We start from the raw sequence: 23141 nt of genomic DNA, 5'->3' as shown, positions 1-23141 counted from the left end.
GCTCAAGAGGAAGCTCGATTTCGATTGCATGAATTTTGCCATCCTTCCAAAAGACTAATTTTTGTGCTTCAGCTTCACGGAATGCTCCGCACTCCCTCTTGTCATGCTGAAGGCTATCACACCAAATGCAGCGTCTTTTAAAGCCTTCTCATGCAGGTCTTTGGGCGGTTGACCGACCCCTTTCTTCTACTTTAACATCAAGCCTTTCTACTTTAGAATTAATTTATGTTAAATTAAGATGGAGATCCCGCATGCTTTTAATTAACTCATCCATGACATCCTTCTTTGGAGAAGGAATAGCAGAATTTCTTGATTGCTCGGCCATAGAGACAGGAGGTTGAGAAGCTGAAACCGGCTCCTTCATAGAATTAGTTGTTACAGGGGTTGATCCCCATCTTAGGCGCAATCGCTCTCTTCGAGCAATCATATTAAGTGCTTCAGTGACATCACTTTAAGCAATCTTTAATCCCGATTCAAAGTCACGGTCTTCACGTCGGTCAGTCAATTTCTCCTGAAGAGAAGAATCTGTAGCTTTTAAAAATAACTCAATCTTTTGACTTTCCATACCTTGTTGGTCATCAGGATTTAGTTGGGCAAATTTGTTTTCAAACTCTCGATGAAGAGCAGTAGCAGTTAGACCCTTATTGGGCCTCTCGACCCATTCGGTGAAGATTTTCTTTGTCATAAGGCCAGAATCTTCAAGGAAAAATTCTTCTTGAAGAGCCTTTTGAACACAGTCCATCCAACATCTTTTTGGGAAAAACCATGAATTCGGTCCTGGAGGCCATGCACAGCCAGGCGGGCAAAGTAACGGCTCCAGGCATGTTGAGGAACTCCAAAGAAGGCCATCTTGTCAGTGTAGAGACGGATAAAAGAGGACACATTTTTCCCATTAAATTGCTTCAACTACTTCTAAGGCCTTAATGGCAGCAGCATCAATCCGTTCTTCTTCTTATCTCCGTTGTTGTTGCAATTGCAACTGCTGCTGAAATTGCAGTTGTTGTTGTTGGCTCTCTTGCATTAGACGAACCAACTGTTGCAAAGCATCTCCTTCCGAGCTTGATGATTCTCCCATTGGACTTCTTCTTCTGTAGTGGACCTTCGCGTCGGGTTCACCACTGTCGTCGCGTTAAGAGTTGAAGGCCTTCCACCGAGGCTTTTAGTGCAGAAGAATAGTTTGGGATTCAAGATTCAGAAAGGAAAAATGGATTGGGTTTTGATAAGATTCGGGGTTTAGAAAGAATTTAGGTACGGAAGAGGAATTCAAGCCTTCACACTTTGTACTTAACATACATGAACAGAAGGAATAAGACTAACTTGATTACATCAAATGCTTTAGGATGCATACATCATTTCATAAAGGATATTTTTAGATTTCTAATTCATTTATGAATGTCAAATGCAAGCTCTAATGGCATTTTATTTCATGTACATAGATGGATTTCAATCCTTTGGGTCAAGTATATTGATGCTAGAATCAAATACATACAAGATTTGGGCCAAAGATACATGAAATGAATGGGAAAAGAATAATTTTAGCTTCAGCCCTATTTTCAAACAAAAAATTCCAGCCCATAAACAAATTCAAAATGAGTGCATAAACTCAAGAAAAAGTACTTTTGATCATCTATGAACAATGTCCTGAAGAAAAGAGGTCATTTTCCTCTATTACAACCATAAAAAACCCATGTTTGCTCATAAAAATAGATCAAAATAGTGGGCTGCCCTGTTTATGACTGGTTATTTCAGCCTATAACAGTCCATAAGTCTTCAATATCCTCATCCTTTGCTTGCCCCAAAGTCACTCATGTACTTGGGCACAAGTCGTTGGGCACAAGTCGGGCTTCATTGGACCAAGAATAAGGTAGAGAAGATGAGAGAAGTCGTGCATAAGAGCAGGCTGCCTCCTCTTCTCTCAGATTTTCCCTCTTTATAGACAGTTTCAGCATGCATTTTCGTCACACCAAAGAGGCTGAGAAGTGGAGCTCTCACCATGTTTACATCTTCAGTAGTTGGGCCTGTCCATCTTTAGTTTGTATGCTCCACTTCATGCATCTCAGCTCCAGCTTTCTTCAAGTCTTCCTCAGACAGTGCAGCCCACATTTTGCGCTGAAAAATGCGGGCTGCTCTCTGCTCTATCCCTGGTCACTTTTTTACCAGCCTAGGTCACTTGCTGGTCACCTAAGTCAGTTACTTTTGGTCCCTTGTGGACCTAGTGGACTTTTGTCAGTTTTTGGCAACATTTTTTGGATTTGTCCATATTTTTGTACCTGAATTAATGTGATTTATCTAGTAGACTGTCAATTACTTCTAGATGTCCAAGTTATAGGTTCCCATAGACTTATTTTTCATAAATGTACATGGTATAACTACAAATTATATGCTAAATACAAAAGAACTTGTATAACTAATGTAGATATTGGATAATAATGCCTGAATTTTGTATGCAAATATCTCATAAAACTTCTTGTGAAACTCTTCTGTGTTTATAAGAATCCCATGATTTATATCATGGACAGTAAACTCTTTGACAACGTGAGCACGAAGCTATGGTCGGGGCTGGTGTTGTCGCCAAGCTGTAGGAGGGAGGACCATCACGAGAAGGACGCCGCCTAATGCTGCCGCCACCAGCCGCTTGCCGCCTCTATCCTCTCTCCCCACGAACGCCATCACCATTGCCTGCAATCTATTTTCCCCCAGTCGTCGCCGCCAAGATTCTCCCCCCTCCCCCCCACGTGGATCCTGATCGACCCCCAAAAAAGCTTCAAGAAGCTTCTTGAAGCTTCTAAGGGGGGGCTGTTATTTGGCATGAGTTTTGTTTGCAAGGAAAAAGGAGGATTAATTGAATTTACCTAACCTCAAAGTATTAAAGTTTAGGATTGAAAAATCAATTGTCACAAGGATAACAAGTCGTGTCGAGGTGATCTCAATATTACCTCCTAAAAGATAACCGAATTAATGTAAACTTAGAAATACCTATGCTGCGAAATATGCCTTGGGAATGATTTAAAGGCCAAGAAACGTTTATACCTTAAACACTTGACTATCTTCCTTGATTGTAGGGTCATTAAATCCGTAAAATGTAAAAGAACTAGGGTTTGTCCCTGAGGTTCTTAAAAAGAAACCCTAGGTCCGACAAACGTCAGCTTAAAGAAACGAAAATGGATTATTTCATCGTATATTACGATGCAGGACTTGCGCAGCAAGTACGGAGCCATATAGTCTTGTGATTGATTCACAAGAAGAAAGGTTAAATACCCTCAATAAGGATGGCGGATCCTTACGCAAGTTATCTTGAAAAAGGATGTATTCTTTGATATCCTTCTAAATAAGGAAAGTTAAAAAACCGGAATCTAAAGTATCCAATGAACTTTAGGGTTGACCAAGTGGGTTAATAAGGTACGCCCTAACCCAGAATATAAGGGATCTTGCCAAGTTGCAAGACACCTTGGAATGAGTGCTGATGCATTCGAAAGAAAAGAATCATTCCTTAGCAGTTTGCCAACAACAAGATCGGTTAATGAAAGTGTTTGTGCTTGCTAGAGAATTTAGAGCACTGTTTGATTTATGAATTACAAATTAAATGAATATCTACGCTTCAGGTTGAAGGCCTGAAGGGAGAGGCAGTTTCAGTTACCCCCGACTGCCTGCCTGACCCTAACCAAGGGGGTGGTTGACCGCGCCAGGAATGTGGACCGAATCCGCTGGCGAGAGGTCTCTTCGTTGAGCTCTACTTGAAGCAGGAGGATGCTTGGGTGCCAGGGGGGCTCTGGCTATAAATCCCTCACCTTCTGGGTCCTGCATAAGAGACTAATGTGACTCGGGATTGGATCTCAAGGCCCGCATACTAGTTTACGGGCGGAAACTTGAAATAGTGATCCCTGTGGATTACTGGATAGCCTTCGAGCGGATTATGGACAAGCCTACGGGCGGAATTCCTTGTATTTCAAAGATAAGAATGATGTTATGTTAATAAATAACTTGTTTGATACTATTTTTCTATGTCATGTGATAAGATTACGTGAAAGAACCAGTGCTTAACGGATTAATTAAAGAAGCTGATTGTTACATGTCAAATTAATGTGTTAGATAATTACATAACTAAAAAAAACCGAGGAAAGTGCGAAGGATGGGCCATGGGTCCGTCCTACGGATGGGTAGTCCCGGTTAGGCGGGAACTTTTCTCAAAATATCGAAGAACAGCAAGATGATTGTCAAAGGAAACGAATAACGAAAGCGATGACCTAGAGTTATGTCTTAACCGATTTACGCTGTTTTAGGGGAATGGAATGGGACTATGCCTTATGGCAGAGAGGTTGAGCTTTGCATCTCTCTCGTTTCCCATTCTCCTTAAACCAAGTGCAGTGTGAATCCGCTTCGGACCTGGCATTTCTGTGTGAAGTAGTTCACTTGGGTCCGATGCTAGTTGCTGTTAGGTAATGACCAATCAAGAAAACCCTAATTTCGGTCGATTCTAAGTGGGAACGGCCAGGATACTTCCGCTACATGGCAAACATGGGAAGACCTAGATCGCAAATCCCATAACATTCCATGGGAGTGCCGGGCGGAGCTTTCTAGACATTCTTTCCGATGGACTGCTAAGACGTGTCCTGGATGATACTAGTGGACATGTTACAGTTGGTATCAGAGCTGACCAATAACGGAATTGATTTTATAAAATCTCAATAAAATGAAGTAAAGAAATTGTTGTTGTCCAGACATTTCCTTACCTTCAATGTTGTCTTGCAGAATTACGAAGCGTGGAACAAGTTTTTGGTATTTCAAGTCATGTTTATGACTGCAATGCATTCTTCGCTTTATAGACAAAGAATTGGGATGATGAACATCCTGGAGCAGATTTATAATCCATCACCTTTATACACAGAACGAAGATGGATGGGGTCTTCAGGAATCTACTATATAGCCGCCCACCGGTTTGCTTATCTACAAACCAACCTAAAAAGAATCAAGTGGTTGGAAGACTTGAAAGTCGTGAAGCTGTTTGTTTTTGTGGAAGCTCATGTAAATTCGACTTTACATATTCGTGGTCGAAGGGTTGAGATGAACTCATATGTATATGAGGAAGTAACTCATGTAATCCCCGCCGATAGGATTACAGTGTTGGGCTGCCATGAGAAGTATGGATTCCAACGAAAAGGATATCCTGAACTTCCAATGACTTATCGATTCCTGAAGATCCATGATCCAAAACCCTACTATTACACAGTTCCTGTAGATAAATGCAATACAACGTTGTTCTCCCCAAACTAAATGTAACAATTGACTTATCATCACAAGGAATGTTGTATTCGAAAGGACTATGCCCATGTAAATACAAATAAAAACTTCTTTTTATCAATGTCTGTGTGTGCATAAGAGTTGATAAAAAGTTAAGTAGCTACATTGTTTATGAGATAGCTAAGCTAACGTCGATTATCGTATAATAACGTTAAGAAAACCTTTATTCAGGCACAACCCCATGTACAGGTTTCAAACTCGCCTTCTACATCAAGTACTGCTGTGATCCAGGAGAAGAAGTTCCTCCTCAAGCAAATTAAGCCATCCAAGTTTGACGGGAGAGGCAGATTTGTTCAGGCTGATGCTGAAATTTGGATTGAATCCATGGAGGATTACTTCGAAGCAGCCGATACTGCACCCACCAATCAGGCTATGCTCGCCAAGTTAAAACTCACCGACGAAGCTAGACTTTGGTGGAAGCAATGGTGCAGGGATCAAGGGATTACAGAGGGATCCATTACTTGGGAGAAGCTGAAGAAAGCCGTGCAGGGAAGATACTTACCACCTGTATATCGCACGCAGAAAATGAACGAGTTCTATGAGCTAAAACAGCTAGGACTCACTCTTGACGCAAACTACTCTAAATTCGTTTCACTTTTAAAGTATGCGCCACAGATGGACATGACGCAACAGGTGTCCAAATTTTGTGCGGGCTTAAATCCACCAGTAAATACTTGTCTCGAATCTATGCGTCCATCAGATCTTCAGGATGCACTCATTCAAGCGGTGCCTATAATTCAGGAGGTGCAAGCTAGACCAAGGAGTAACAAAACTTGGTCTTATAGTGACCCGAACAGAGAAGCATTCAGACCTCAAATGAAGAGAGTTCAAGGTCATAATCAGGGATAAAGAAAGAAAGCAAGGAAGAATAACGTCAACAACTTTGTTCCTACTCAAAGCAATGGTCGAAACCTACCTTGTTTCCACTGCAACGAACCCGGTCACTTCAAGAGGAAATGTCCCAAGCTTGGTGGAGGACATGTTGAGTATTGAAATGACTTGTTTTTTGGCTGATTTTTGTTGTTTTTGAGAGCTGAATGGTTGATTTTATGAGATGATTGATGGGTTTGGAAGTGGTTTGAGAGTGTTTTGGATGATAATGATTGTGTTTTGGAAGTTCATGATGTTTATTAGTGGTTCTGTGATGTTCTGATAGGTTCTGATTAGTTCTGTATACCTTCTGTTTTGTTCTGATTGTCTTCTGTAAGGAGGGATGGAGTATTGATTGATGAAGAATGAGATATTGTGAAAGCTTATTGAATGGTTTGTGAGAGTATGGAATGGTTTGAGTATGAGTTATGTGGTTTTGATGACCTTCTGTGACCTTCTGTAGGTCTTTTGTAGAGCTTCTGTCTCTGTTTTGTTCTATTCTGTAGCTATTCTGGTACTGTTCTGTGACTGTTCTGTATGCTTCTGTATGTGTTCTGATGGATGAGAGTGTAGCTTGGGAAAGTTTTCTAGCCTTGGAAAGAGGTGAATACAAGTGCAAAAGAGCTGAAAGAAGTGAAAGAAGTAGCTGCTGAAGACTCAAGTGAAGACTAGAGTGAAGTGACAGTAGTGAGCTATGAAAGGACACTGTAGTGGCTCTGGTGACTCTTCATATCAGACATACCTCTTGGGAGGGGTATCCACGACCTAAGAGGGATTATTGAGAGTGATTTTTGAGAGATTGTAGTGAGGATATGATGTATTATTGATGGAGAGAGAGAGAGAGAGAGTCAGAGATAGCCAATTCTACTCAACCAGAGTGATTGTATATGAGAGATTGAGAGAGAAGACTATGAAGATATTAAAGATGAATACTATGTGATGTATTTCCATTCCAAGATGGTGTATTCCTTTGCTTTCTTTGTTCTATTGATGGATTTTGTAAAGATATTGAAGAATATGGTTGATTCTATAAAATCCGTGGGAGATCTACATGATGCTGTATGAAGATTTGTTGTGCCTGGTGTTCTTTTCTTCATTGTGATCATATGAAACATAATAAACAAGCTTGTTGATGTTACAAGATAGATTTTCTTGCAAGAGAATTCCCTTTTCCTTGGTGTTTCTCTTGGGGCTCCATGTTTTTGGTGCGCAGCCGGGGAAACTTGCCATCAACAAGCACCAGAAGAGGCTGAAAATGAAGGAATTGGCATTGCCAAGAAGAGAAGAATTCAATGGATGTTTGTAAAGTTCCTTCTTCCACTGAAGAGTTGGAATTCCTCATAATCAAAGCCACTTTCCACAAGAAGTTCATCCCACAATGGCGGAAACACATCACCATCATGATGCATGCTCTATGTGGTGGACAGTTTCCTCTTCCTATTGAAGCAGCAGAAACTTGCATCTTGGTGGCAAACTGTTTGGGAATAAACTGAAGAGAAGAAACAAAGAGAATGACCATCCATGGAAGATTTGGCATTCATTGAGAAGTTTCCAGACAACATCAAGTGGGAGATTGTGAAGAAGCTTCAGGAGTCTTGGTCTGTAGAGGTTCACAAAGACAAGAAGGAAAAGAGTTGGAATTTGTTCGTGGATGCTCAACAGCAAGATACATGGGATGCTTGGTGTACTGATAATCTTTTGTTTGTTCAATTAGCAACCCACTGGAAGTTGGTAGACAGAGTGTTTTTCACAACATATACTGTTGAAACCATCAGAAGCTGGCATTACTATGATGATGGCACCACCACAATGCTCAGACGTATGCATTTTGACACCTTCAGAACCGAATACCTTCCTCTGTGCAGTGGAATGAAAGCAGAATTCAGGGACGTTGAAAAGAAAGAAGTAGAAGAAATGTTGGCAAGAGAGTCCTCCAGAGACTGAAGCCTTCTGTTAACCCTCTGTGGAGCACTAACAACATAATGGAGCCAACCCCCTGATGAATGACGCAATAAAGAGGCAAGCATTAGAACGAGTCCAGAGGTACGTAAGAAGAGAGAAAGCAAAAATCAAGGCTGAGAACGAGCTTGCAGCAGAAGCCGCCTTTGACGCCCTTGCGGAACTCTTTATAGAAGTCCCAATGGCACATCAAGCCCTTCCTCCTCTTGCTGGAGGTCCACTTCCAAGCCAGATCCATCCTGGAAATATTGATGACAGGCCAACGAATGTAGTTCCATTGCTAGTTTTTAAGGGAGAGTACAATGAAGACCCCGATCTTCATGTAGCAGAGTTTATGGTAGCATGTGTGGCTAACAATGCTAGAACCCCTCAGCATTGGTTGGCAATATTTCCCGCCACTTTCAAGGGCGTGGTATTTCAGTGGTATGAGAGACAAGCAGCAGGAACTTTTGGCACATGGGACGACCTGAAGTTGGCCTTCCTCACTAAATTCAGGCGTGAAGGTTTTAAAGAGCGGATGCGAGAGGAATTTATGAACCTAAGTCAGTCCTCTGGAGAAAGAGTAGAAGCCTATGTCTCACGAATGGAATCCATCCTGAAGAGATGGACTAACCATAATCTAGATGATGGCATTCAAAAGGGGGTGTTTCTCAGAGGATTACAGCCAAAAGTCCGTAAGTTTGTGGAGCTACAAAGACCAGCCACCCTGCAAGCTGCAACAGAAGGTGCAAGACTGTACGATGAAGTGGAAGCTAGATTGGCGATGAATATAGGAAGAGGAGTCCTACCTCCTCTGATGCCAGGAATGATGTACCCCCCCAATGCAGTTCTAGGGACTGTTCCCTATCCCTACCAACAGATGCCCCCGGTATCACAGTACAGTGCACCAAATCCACAGTGGCCACCATCCATGCCTCAAATGGTGGTTCAACCACAACAACAATGGCCCCAACCAATTTCCTTAATGCCAAATCAGCAGCAACAGTGGAACCCTACCAACTGGAGCCAACAGCCAACAGTTCAAACAGGAGCTCTGAATCAGAACCAAAACAGAGACCCCTCTGTACCAGCCCAACCCGTTTATGTAGTGATTACAGAGACTCCTCAAAACCCTCCTGCTAGTACATCCAGAGGAGAAAGCTTGAAGGATTACTTATCCAACTCAGTTGCCAACATAAAAAAGGAGTTGATGGATGTGATTACAGAGCAGCTACAGACGCTGAAAGTAAATACCGCTAGCATATCCAACGTTGCAGGAGCAGGAAGAGATGTGATGCAGTCAAATACTTGGTGTGGTAAGTGTCATCAAGCAGGCCATTTAGCCACCGAATGTACACGCAAGCCAACCATTCCTGGAGCCTTCTATTCCTACTGTTTGCGGAAGAACCATACAGAGGACATTTGCGCTCTGAAAGAGATGCATGATAGGAGAATGAAGGAAGAAGACGCAAGATTCAACTTGCTGGAATCCAAAATGACAACACAAGATATTGGACCCAAGCCTAGAGAGTTTGGTCCTATTTTCGGACCCAGAAGATTTCCCTCTCAAAGTTACAGAGGAAGACAGTCTGGCGGTGGTCAGAGATCAGAAGTGGAGTGTTACAGGTGTGGAGAAAAGAGACACATCTCACCAAATTGTCCAAATCCCAGAAGGTCAGTGGATTACAAGCCCTTATGTAGTCGATGCAAAGGAGAAGGCCACACTACAAAGGACTGTCCAAGCCCAGCCCCAATGAAAAATAGTGCTACTGATAGTCCGGCCAAGGCTCAAGAGCCTACCTCTAATTTAGTGAAATTGGAAGTTGCTACCATCACTCGTGCAAAGCAGAAGGAACCATCTATCCAGAAAGAAAATAACCCTCCAGCCAGAACAGTGAAGTTCAATCTTCCACTAGAAGAATAGAACAGAACAGAGCCTAACAGTGCCGTACAGAGCACTACAGTGCCACAGAGAGTTACAGAGACAGGACCAGAGGTCCAGGATACAGAAGAGGAGGAAGTGCCACAAGTGGCAGAAGAAGTTCCTGTAATTCCTCTGTTGGAAGAAAGAGGAAAAATGAAAATGGGTGTTGCCCCATTCCCTAACCGGTTAGAGAAGCCAGTGGATCCTATTAAGGAATACGATCTAGTCAGAGATCTAGATACCTTTAAACCAAACCTCACATTCCGACAATTATTGATGTTGTCTCCTAGTTGCCGGAAAAGGTTCAAAAGTATACTCACAAGAAGACGTGGTTTAAGGATTGCTCCCTCAACAGCAACAAAGTCCAACAAGGCTCCAGAGCCTGTAAAAGAAGTGGATGTGGCTAATGCTTTCCTAGATCCGGGTACTCCAGAGACTGGCGTGTGGATAGAAGGCTGCTTCATTGCAAATGCACTGTTTGATGGTGGTTCATCAGTGAACATTATGACGGATGTTACAATGAAGGATTTAGGCCTACAAGGTGTGCAACCCACCCAATGGCTCATCAGACTGGCGGATCAGAGCAGGATCAAGCCTTTGGGCATTCTTCCATATGTGAAGACTACAGTGGCTGGAAAGGATTATTGGCTAACCTATCTGGTGGTGAAGCCAAACTCTTATGGTACATCCTACCCTCTGTTACTAGGTAGACCATGGCTTTTTGAAGCTCGAGCAAGGACGGATTGGTTCAAAGGAACCTTGACCTTGGGTAGAGGACCCAACAAAGTGGTGCTGAAACTGTATGGTTCTCAAAAAGGACATGGATCCACCTCCTTGGAATTATCTTCTGACTCCCCTAATGAGGCTACAGATGGAACATCAGTAGACGAAGATGCTGTCAAACAGATCCTTCCCAAGAAAACAGTGGCACATTCCTTAACAGTGGATACTGTAAGCCGACTTCCAAAAGATGCAAAGCCATTATCAATGGGTAAATACTTCCTGCCTGAACCAGGAATGACTTCTGAAATCACTTTTGACAGTGAGATAGAAGCATGGATGTACTGCTCTCCCTACCATAGCAGAGCCAGAGACAGAGGCAAAAGAGGAAACAAAGAATCTGTTATGTTATAGAGCGCCTACAGAGACAGAAGCAGAGACAGAGACAGAAGTAGAGACAGAAACAGAAGCAGAAGCAGAGACAGAGACAGAAGAGGATGGATATGAGATGGAAGAAGAAGGTTATGAAAGTGAGCCAGAAGAACCTATTCCACCTGAAGAGGATATATATGAAGAAGAAGTTCCAGAAGCTTTAGAAGCAGACGAGCTCATGCTATGGGACAGAATGGCGATAGTACCATTTGATATAGTAAATGGATCTTCTCATATGCAAAATTCTTATAAGACATGGGTTAAGAAGAACTAGCCGTCTTTTAGCAGTGGCTTATGTCGTCCTAACCCATCCTTGCCGAAGAAAGATGATGATGATGCACCGTGCCAACAAGCACCAATCCCACCAACCCAACAGGCATCCGAGGGTCCTTGTTATGTGACGTTCCTAGATGTGTCATCTTCAGAAGAGGAGTCTTCAAGCCAAGAGGTAATTAATTTTGAAACCAAATCCGAAACGACTCTAATCCCATTCCAACATCTCAAGGAGCAAATTAAGTCTCCACCAAAAGCAGAAGTTGGTTCTAGTGGGACATCAGAAGAGGATACCACTCCTTTGAAGGAGTCGAATCTGTACCCAGAAGCAGTCCGTGGGACCTTCATCCGTGAGGTAGAAGGTGAAAGGCAGTTAACTTTTGTGGATGCAGATGGCACTGAACGCCACTTGAAGGTGGGTAGCAGCCTCCCAGAAGAGGAGTTGTCAACCTTGTACAACTTGTTGAAAGAGAATTTGGACGTGTTTGCATGGTCTTACAAAGACCTAAAGGGGATTGATCCCACAATATGTCAACATCATATTGACTTGGAGCCTGATGCCAAGCTAGTACGGCAACGACAGAGGCGAATGAACCCGAATTATTCCACATTGGTGAAAGCGGAGCTGCTGAAGCTTCTGGAAGCCGAGTTCATCTATCCAGTGGCAAATAGTGAATGGGTTTCACCCATCATGGTTGTACCCAAGAAGAATGGCAAATTGTGAATATGTGTGGATTTTCGAAAGCTTAATTCCAAGACAAAGAAGGATCACTTTCCTATCCCTTTCACAGACCAACTGTTGGACACAGTGGCAGGACATGAGCTTTATTCCCTTCTGGATGGATTCAGCAGATACAACCAAGTCCAAATCGCAGAAGAAGACCAGTCCAAAACAACCTTCACCACAGAATGGGGGACCTACGCTTACCGAGTGATGCCATTTGGGCTCTGCAATGCCCCTACTACTTTCCAACGAGTCATGATGGCCGCATTTCAAAATCATCTGCACGACTTTATTGAGGTATATTTGGATGACTTCTGTGTCTATAGTGTGATCCGTGAACACTGGGAACACCTGGAACAATGCTTTGACCGATGCCGGGAGTATGGGATTTCCCTCAACCTCGACAAATGCATCTTTGGGATCTCTTCCGGAGTTCTGTTGGAACACATTGTCTCTGCACAAGGGATATCAACAGACCCTGCAAAGATCGAAAAGATCGCAGCTCTGACCGCACCCACCAACCTCAAACAGTTGAGGGGATTCTTAGGCCATGTGGGTTACTACAGAAGGTTCATAGCCCATTTTGCAACAAAGGCAACCTCCTTGCACAAGCTTCTGAGGAAAGATGCAGAGTTTACTTGGACGGAAGAATGTGACAAAGCCTTCCACACTCTGAAGCAGTGTCTGATTGAGGCACCCATTCTGCAACCTCCTGATTGGACGAACGAGTTCCATGTACACACTGATGCATCAATTGAAGGCTTAGGTGCTGTCCTTTGCCAAAAAGGCTTCTCGAAGCTGGATCAACCGATCTATTATGCAAGCTGAAAAGTCACTGATAGGGAACGGAACTATATAGTGACAGAGCTTGAGTGCTTGGCAATGGTGTTTGCCCTAGAGAAGTTTCGCCACTACCTCCTATCCACCCATTTTAAATTTTATGTGGATCATGAGGCCCTATCCTTCCTAATGAACAAAGCAGATGTGAAAGGACGAATGATGAGATGGCTCCTTCTATTTCAGGAGTTCGACTTTGAGGTGATTACTAAGCCTGGTCGTTCCCATGTTTTGGCTGATCATCTGTTGCGTATCCCACAAACTGCCGACGAGGAGTAGGATGATCCAGACCTCCCTAATGCTTCCCTATTCTTGGTAGAAACTGTAACTCCCTGGTATGCAGACGTTGCCAATCTGCTGGTAACCCAACAGTACCCTCCTGGCATTTCTAGTCATGAAAGGAAGAAGCTCATGCTAGAATCAGCCCCCTACACCCTGTTAGGCGGTGCACTGTACAAGAAAGGCAAAGATGAAGTGCTCAGAAGATGTGTTGCAGGAAATGAGATTGGGATTGTTCTGAAGGCTTGCCATGACGAGCCATGTGGAGGTCACTTTGCAGGAGAAGCTACAGCCAGGAAGGCTCTGCAAGCAGGTTATTGGTGGCCTACCATCCACAAGGATGCCTATGATTACTGTAAAAGATGTGATGCTTGTCAAAGAATGGGAAAACCCACGAAGACAAGTGCCATGCCACTGCAACCTATCCTTCCCGTAAAGCCGTTTGAGAAGTGGGGCATTGACTTCGTAGGTCCAATCGATCCTCCTACCAGAAGGAAACAGAACCGATACATCCTCGTATGTACGGATTATGTCACAAAGTGGTGTGAAGCTAAAGCTCTAAAGCGGGACGATGGTAACAGCGTGGCCCTGTTCATGTACGAGAATATCATCACCCGTTTTGGCAGTCCCTTAGAGCTGGTAAGTGACAAAGGCACTCATTTCCTCAACAAAATCATGGAAGAATTGACAGAGTTGTATAAGATCCGCCATCGCAAGTCCACTCCTTATTACCCCAGAGCCAACGGCCAAGTCGAAGTCACCAATCGCATCCTCTGCTTGATTCTGACAAGGACAATTGCCGCACATCGTTGTGATTGGGATGATCGACTTACAGAGGCCCTCTGGGCGTACAGAACCTCCCATAAAGCAGCAACAGGACAGACACCATTCCAGCTGGTGTATGGTACAGAAGCTGTTTTCCCTGTTGAACTGGAATTACCCTCTTTAAGAGTGGCTATCAAAGAGCGTTTGGGGGACGATGATTCACTGCAACGCCGTCTCCTACACCTGGAATGCTTGGAGAAATTCATAGGATGGCTCTACAGTGCATGGAAGCCACACAAGCTCGACGCAAGGCTTACCATGATAGCTTCATCAAGCACAAGGAGTTCAAAGAAGGTGATTTGGTCCTAGCCTATGATTCACGATTTGGCAAGTTTCCTGGCAAGCTCCAACAGCGGTGGATGGGCCCATATAAGGTACTTGCCGTCAACCCTAATGGCTCTGTCCAAGTGCAGACCGTTGATGCCTCTGATGATCCCTTCCTGATCAATGGATATCGCCTGAAGAAGTACTTCCCTCCTTGGGGATCTTGACAATTACGGACACTTGATCTTTTCCCTCATTGGCATGGCACTGTACTTCTTATGATGCTACTTTTGATAGCCGTTCTTCAGTCACTCCTGATGAAGTGGACGCCACCCTCTGTCCCCTCAAACCCCCCTTCCAGCCTTGATCTCTTATCCTCTATTTTCCACCAGCGACAGTGGCGAGGTTGGTTCTGACAATTGGTCTTTCTACCATTCCCTTGCTCAATTCGAAAAAAAAAAAAAAAAGGAAAGTATACATATCGGTCATGGGAGAAAAGGACTTAGGTCCCTGTCATGCCGACCTATTCTTCGAGAAAAGGTGGAAACACCCTCGGGAATAGGGGAAAACACAAAAAAAGAAACCAAAACAAATGTGTTATGGGAGAAAAGGAAGCAATTCCCTGTCATAGCAGGCCTCGTTCCAAGAAAAGGTGGTAAACACCCTTGGACGGGAAGCTGGCTGTGGAAAAGGTGGCAACACCCAGTAGTCCAGAAAGTGGTTCATTAATTGATATCCCCAGGATCCAATTCCGAAGCTGCCTCCCTTGGTATGCTGTGTCCTGGGTCTTTCTGCAGAGTGTCTACCTGTCCTCTCGCAAACGACATGTCCTATCTAACACAACGTTCGATTTGATGGTTACCTCCCTGGGCATACCGCTTCAACAACTGACGACGCCATCTTCATCGACAAACAATCGAGTGACGTGAGCTGTCATCCTAACCGGATGGGGATGTGAGCATGGGTTGCCCTCTGTAACTATCCACAGAGAGTGAGACAGAGGGTGGGGCGAGTGACCAGTCTTTTCCCTTCAAATCAAATGAGAGGTGAGAAGTGTGAATGAAGTGTTGCACGCACGGGATGGGCCTCTCAATGCACAAAGCACGATTTGTTTCTGTGCACTGCACCATAAGGCTCCCTGGCCTTCCTTCTCGCACCGTATGTCGGCACAGGGCGGGATGCACAGTTGCACCATCAAACGCGCACAAGGCATACAACCTTCGCATAAGTGACCGTGAGGATTACATCAACGGGTTTTAGGAAAAGGCTGCCCTTTTGTATCTATCAACAGAGCGTGAGACAGAGGGTGGGTTGAGTGTGACTGGAGTTTCTTCAATCAATTACCGAGAGGTGAGATTGAGGGATGTTACGATACTTGGAGTCAGGTATGTTTCCATTTCCCTGTGCACCCACGGGAGGGGTCTTTGCCGTCATCACAAGCCACGTCACCCTGTTCTGTACACTGCACTGTAAGGCTCCCTTGCCTTCCTCCTTGCACCTAAGCCAGACGGGTTGGACGCACTAATGCACCATCAACTGTGCACCCTGGCATACTCCCTCTGCACCATTCCCCTTGTCGATTCCTCAACCGGGTACGAGATATGGGTTTCAATCCTTATTCCTCGAGTGATATTAGTCAGGGGGCGAGTGACAATTCTTTCATTCCATTTGAGTGATTGTGAGTTGAGTGCAATATCCCTCATCATCGACAACACATTTCCTGCGATTCCTTCCATCAGCTACCTCCCTGGGTGCTGCCTTGTGGTACCTGCCATGACGGACGTGTGCCGAGAAGATGCCTTGGTACCTCCAGAAGCCGACTACAACACTGGACATCCCATTGACACTCAACCTTGCTTCTTGACAAAATGGGCCAAGTTTTTCTAACCCTCCCACTTTGCTTTCTTTGTGACGGTCATGTTTTAAGTGTGCGGAAGTTAGTGGATGGTTTGTGGCGTGGTACTAGGTTCTTGTTGCTCGGTTAACCCTATCTGTTGAGGTCTTAAGTGTGGGGACGCGTCCCTGCGCATCTACATTGCATACCCTTCTGCATATGCCTTAACCTGCTCATGCATGTATGCCATGCCTTGCTGTTACCCTGATGGGGTCCCTTCCCACCCACCCTTGGGGCTGTTCCCTTGTAGTTTTCCTTCATTCCCTGATTTTGAGGTCCTGTCATGTGAATGCACCCTACGTTCACCGTAGTCCAAATCCAACCTTATCGCCCTGTTCCTCTCTTTGAACTGATCCATTTTCCTTTTTACCTACCCCTATTCCGGTGCACGGTTTTTGCAATATTAATTTTTGAAGCATTTTTTGCCAATTAGCCGGTTTTCCATGTGAACATGCTTTTCTTACTTCGGAACCATGATTTGATGTCATAGCCCTGCCAACCACTTTTCCCCTGACATTTTCCCTTTTTACTCCGAGTCATTCCGCTACACGGTTTGTCCAATATTAATTTTCCGGTTTTTTAATACTTTTTCGTGCATCTTTTTGACCTTTTTCCATGTGAACCTGCCCTGTTTGCATCGGAATTCCAATTTGATTTGACAGACGTGTCCCCTGTGTCTTCCCTCACCTTTTTCCTTTTTCCTCCCCCCTCTTTCGACTTCTGGATTTTTACTTATTAATTTTTCAATGCGTTTTCAGGTATATTTTTGGAGTTTTTCGCATGTGAACCCCTCCTACTTCCACCGGAACTGCGGTTTAACATGACAACCCTGTGCCACCCCTTCCTGCAGACATTTTTCCTTCTTACTGCATGACATTTCGGTGAACGGTTCGTTCGATATTAATTTTCGATCCCATTTTTGGGTTTGATTTTTGGGTTTTTCCCACGTGAATGCGTCTTATTTCCCTCGGAACTATGTTTTGATGTGATAGGATTGTCGGGCACGTCTTTCTGCACAGTTTTTCTATTTTCTGCACCTCGTTCCGATGCACGGATCTTCCGATATTAATTTTTAATTGCGTTTTTTGGTTTATTTTTTGTGTTTTTTGCGCGTGACCACCCTTTACCCCTCCCGGAACCTCTGTCACATATTTTCCTTGTTTTCCTCTTGTTGTCCTGCCCACTTTTTGTTTTTACGCTATTTCGTTTTGACGATCCGATTGGGAGTTATTAATTTTTCTTTATTTTTATGTGTTTTCGCGCATCCGTCTTGCGCGTGAACGCGCCCTTTTTCGATTGTACGCACCTTAACGCGCCTCGATCACCTCCACGTTCCCCGTTGCGACGTTCTGGCGCCTTTTCAATCCTGTCACGGTAAATTTTTTTACCCCCCTCCGCGCACGCGCGCGGAACGGGGTATGCCTCCTTCTTGGGCCCCTACCCCGCCCATTTCCCCCACCCCTACTCCTACCCATCCCATGATCCCCTACCCCGCCCATAACCCTTTCCCCTACCCTTTCCCCCGGGCACCCCCCCTTCTAGGGGCCCCTGCCCATTCCCCTATGGGCCCCCTGCCTATCCCCCCCTAGGGCCACCCCCATCCTATGGGCCCCTTCCCCTTCCCCTATGCCCACCCCCATCCTCTGGGCCCCTGCCCATCCCCTCCCACCCTTTCCACCCCCCCCCCACACCCTTCCCTATCCCACCCTCCCCCTACCCCGACCCTTTTCCCCCCCAACTGCCAACCCTTCCCTCTCCCTCTGCGTGTCCTCCTCCTCCTCCCCCCTCTTCTCCTCCTTCCCCTCTATCTCCTTCACCCTCCCCTCCTCCTTCTCTGCTCCTCCTCCTCCCCCCTCTTCCCCTCCTTCCCCTTCCTCTTCCCCCGTCGTCGCCCCGCCCACTGTGCCGTGCGGCCTCCTGCTCCACCGTACCGGCCTGTCAGGTCGTCACCCGCCAGAGGCCTGCCAGTTCGCCGCCCGCCAGCGGCTCCTGAGGTCGTCGCCGTACCGGCCTGTCAGGTCGTCGCCCGTCAGGGGCCCATGAGGTCGCCGCCACCTGCCACGCCCGTCGCAGCCTCCTGCCCTGGCCGCCGTCACTGTCGCCCACGACGCCGCCACCTGCCGACCCATCAGCCGCCCGCCCTGCTCGCGCCGCCTCACCCTTCCGTCGCCCCGGCCACCTCGCGGCATCGTCAGCCACCGCCCCTGTCTGATGGGCCCGCCTCCATAGACCGTCGGACGCCCTCCCCGCGCCGCCTCCCGCCACGAGCCGCCGAACCGCCTAACGCTGCCCGCCGAAATGACCGACGCCGCCGCGTAGACGCCGCCCTCCCCCCTTTCTCCCGCCGGCCGCGCCGCCCCCTTCTCCTCCTCCCTAACTAACCTAAGGTTAGTTTAACTAACCTACGGTTCATCTCACTAACCTAACATTAGTTACACTAATTAACATTAGTTAGGTTAACTAACTTAACCTCAACCCCTTCTAATTAACCCTCATTAGGTTAACTAACTTAACCTAACCCCCTCTCACTAACCCTAGTTAGGTTAGTTCTACCTACCCCTAGTTAGGTGCCTAACCCTAACCCTAACCCTAACCCAACTTAGGTTAACTAACCCCCTTTAGGTTAGTCTCCACTAACTTGCCTTATCTGACTTCTCTGCCTTCACCTAGACTAACCTAATTCCATCTGACTAACCTGACTAGACCATATTTGACTTACCTGACTTATCTAGACTACCTTGACTTAGCTGACTTACTTTCAACTTACTTACCAGACTAAGCTGATTTAACTGATTTAATTAATTTCTAAATTAATTTTCACCTCATAAAAATTCAGAAAAATTTCTAAAAATTCCCTTCGCTTTTTGCCAATTTTTGGAAATTTGTCAGCTGGAAATTTCCACCCCCAAAAATTTCTGAAAACTACATATTTCCCAATTTATCCCCCAAATTACCAACAAATGTAGAAAATTCATTTAAAAATAGTACAAAATTCTAAAAAAATTCTGAAAAACTTCTCAACAATTCTCAAGAATTTCCCTCACCCCCCTTGACCATTTTCCATTTATTTTTCACTTTATAACATTTTCATACATGGCCCCCCTATTTATAAAAAAAACAAACAACAAATAACAATTAACCATAAAAATCCTCATCTTATTTTCATACCCTAAATTGTGGATATTTCCTCCATGGCTGAATTTTCATTTTTTTCCTTCATAACATCTTCATGTGTTATATATCTTGATTTTATTATTATTATTATTATTATTCTTTCAAAAAACAAAAACAAAACAAAACAAACAAACCACAAACCAAACAAACAAAAAACAACAAAACACATCCACACAACATAACAACCTCACAAACAAAAACCAACCATAAATAATCACAAGTTACAAACATTAAAAAAAAACCACAAAAAACAAAATCCACACATCCGCTAAGGTGTTGTCTTTGTTGTTTCGTCAGTGATCTTTACTTTTCCTTTACTGGATTCACTTCTTTTGGGGGACTCTTCCATGCACATTTCTGCATTACATACACATCCCTTCCAGGTATTTATTTTATCTGCTTTATTTATTTTCATTTCCCCCTTAATCACAAATTAATTGTTAAAATGAACTCTTTATTCACCCACAGTTTCCACGCGCATTCGCGCTAAACACACACATTTTCTTTTTAATTTAAAATAAACCCACCGTTCACTTAGCACGTGCTACGTGCGCTATAGAGGCACTTTGATTTTTAATTAAAATGAACCAGCTGTCACAAGAGCACGCGCTGGCAAAAAAGCGCTCCACATCACCTTAATTTGTAATCAATGAACTTGCATTTAGAGACCCAGTCTGGGTATCGAAGTCCGGGATTCGAATTAAAGCACCGTTTTCACCTAATAATTGGTAATTAAATTTATAATAAGAAACCGCCGTTTTCTTGCTAAGGTTTATCACTTAATAAAAATTCACCCATTTCTTAATAATTTATCAAAATAAACCCTTCATTCAATTAATTCCCCCTCACTGCACTTAATTCCCTTTTTTTAATGAACCGTTTCGTGGGATGGATATGCGCAGTCATTAGACTTATTTCCATGGTCAAACACTGGTTTATCAACGAGGTAGTCTTGATATGTGTCGGATGTGGTATTGTTTTGGTTTACTGTCTTTGTTACGGTAACGGGTACGGTGTGCAATTTTTTTCTTTTATTGCCTGATACGGGGTTCTGGGTGTTTGTCTGATGCATAGCATGAAGCTTTCAGTCGCATTTGTCTCGAGGTCATGTCGAATTTTTTCTAGGATGTGGTTTGCTTGGGGTTAGTTGGTCGAGTCACGTTTTATTGTTTTGGTTGTTCTCTTATCCTTGGTTTTTTGTCTGTTGCTTTGCAGGCATTCTCCTTGATTGTCTGTGTTTGTGGTGTGTGTGTAACCATCTGAATGGCGCCTTCTCATGCTCCTCCCCCTATCCAGTACGTCCCATTAGTTAGTAGGGATTACTCTTCCCTACTTACTTTTGAGCCTCTCACGAAGGCGGGACTCGCTGCTTTTGTGGCTACTTCTTTTCCACTGCCTCTAGAGGATCCGTCGTTATGTGATGAGTTTCTGGCCTCTTACAGCAAGAAGATAGGACTAGTCCAGGGAATTTCTATGACTTTGACACCTCGAGGCTAAGGGAAGGCTCTATCTCTTCCCTCCAAAGGTGAACCTTTTGTTACCACTCGTCAGCTTTTCTCTAATGAAGAGATTCTGAAGGTGTTGCAAAACAAGACACGAGAAATGCTGGATATTAAGAAGGTGATTAACTCTTCAGGAGTTTCCTTTTCTATGATCACTGATCCTGTATGGAAGATGATCTGTTAGTTTCTCCAGGACAGGTTTATGCCTGCCAAAACGCCATCCCAGTACTTGTCCAAAGAGCTTTTTACAGCTTCCCGGATGGTGTTGAAAGGAGTTGCTATTGATTGGAGCACTTACCTCCTCACTAAAATCGATCAACATTTTGTCAAAGTCACCAGGGGTAATGTTACCAATGTCACATATGGATCATATTTGTCTGCCTTCTTGACCTATTCAGGTTTACAGAAGACTGTGCCTCCACCTCCTCCATCAGATCCAGTACCTCCTCCTCCACCTTCAGATGAGTCAGAACCTATTGACATAGAGGATGATGATTCTCCGCCTCCCCTGGTCATACAACGCAAACGCTTGAAGAGGGTAGCGGATAAAGCTCATTCCGTACTTCCCTCAATACCCATTCCTACTACCTCTGGCAGTGATCTCCCTGGGTATCTCACTTGTAATAACATGTTCAGAGCACATCGAGAAGGATCATTGGAGATATCAGTTCCCTCCCTGAACAGTCTAGTCTCAGGAGATGCAATTCCTTTCCTTTGTAAAGATATTCAAAGTTCCATTGAGTTGTTAGTGACAGCCTATGTTCAACAGCTGTACGCGTCTTTTTATGAAGAACTCATGCAATCTAAGGACCAGTTGCATACGGCAACATCCGAGTTAGCTTTTGCTAAGAATACCCTAGCAGATTTGTTTAAGCAAATGGAACAGCAAACCCAACTGGTTGCCACCCAAAGCAATGAGATCTCTTCTTTGAAGATCCAGTTACTAGAGGCTCAATCCCAGGTTACTAGCCTTTCAGAGGAGAAGGAGAGAATGTCCAGAGAAGCGCAGGAGTTCCAAGCTATCTTAGATGACAAACTTTCAGCTTTACAGATTGCTAATGACACAGTGGCATCCCAAGCCTCCCAAATCAAGCAGTTGCAAGATCAACTCGCAAAGTCACGCTCTGTTCCTCCAAGCCCTAATGTTCCATTGATTCCTTCTCTTTCACAGCAGGACTTGGCTGCTCTTCAGAGACAGGCTACTTTGTGTCCTCTATTCCAAGATAAAGTGGAAAGATTGCAGTCTAGAATGGACTTGTTATGGTCTACCTTTGAGCAGTTTTAAGGAATATGTTCCACCAGACCATTCTTTCTTTGTCCACTACCACTTACAGAAGTTGGTCTTCTACATGAAGCTTTCCACGATGGATTTACCTCTTCCAGAGGATGGCTGGAGTGGGGCTTGGTCTGCTGACTTGTTGACAGAGGTAGTCAGGATGGTGTTTGAAGATTCTGTCATGCTAGATACCATGTTGATGTCATACATGTATCTACGAGGAGACTTGTTAATTCCAGATGGTGGATATGGCATGGTATGTGGGGGATGTGGTCTTACAGGCTGTTTTGTATGTCAATCATTTAGAGTTACGCATAGCTGACATGTTCCAGAGTTATTCTTCCAAAGTGGCTGATTGTCATGATAATTCGTGGCATCCCATGATTGATTATGTGGTCCTGAATCAACGACAAAACATAGCTCCTACCTTTGCCCAGAGTACGAATCAACTGAGGATGGATCTCTTAGCCTATCTTTCAAAACATAATCCGTTTGATTCTTCCTTCTTTGATGCCTATCATAGACGATCTCTCTTAGGACCTTCTGTTCCTACCCTCCTCTATTACCAACAAATGGCTCACCGATATGCTATATATCTTTCCCTTTGTCAATCTAATTCCATAATTATTTTACCCCTTCTTTTCCAACCTTCATCTTTCCCTCAAATTCCCATTTTTACATACTGTTCCTTTATTGAGGATAGGGTATTTTCCCCTTCTCCACCCTGTCCTTCTCCATCCATTCATGTACCCTCCACATTTCCTATTTGTCAGTTAACACCCTTCCTTAGTGATTCCCTCCAAATTTCTACCACTCCTTCTTTAAACTTTTCTTCCTTTTATGATTTTTCCTATCCCTCACTTCATCCACTTTTCCTTATTCCACTACCTTCTCCTAACACTTCTATATCT

The sequence above is a fragment of the Lygodium microphyllum genome, chromosome 1 (assembly GCF_053477565.2).
Source record: "Lygodium microphyllum isolate KBCC chromosome 1, Lygodium_microphyllum_v1.1.10, whole genome shotgun sequence".
NCBI classification, from domain to species: domain Eukaryota; kingdom Viridiplantae; phylum Streptophyta; class Polypodiopsida; order Schizaeales; family Lygodiaceae; genus Lygodium; species Lygodium microphyllum.
This window is presented reverse-complemented; position numbering follows the sequence as displayed.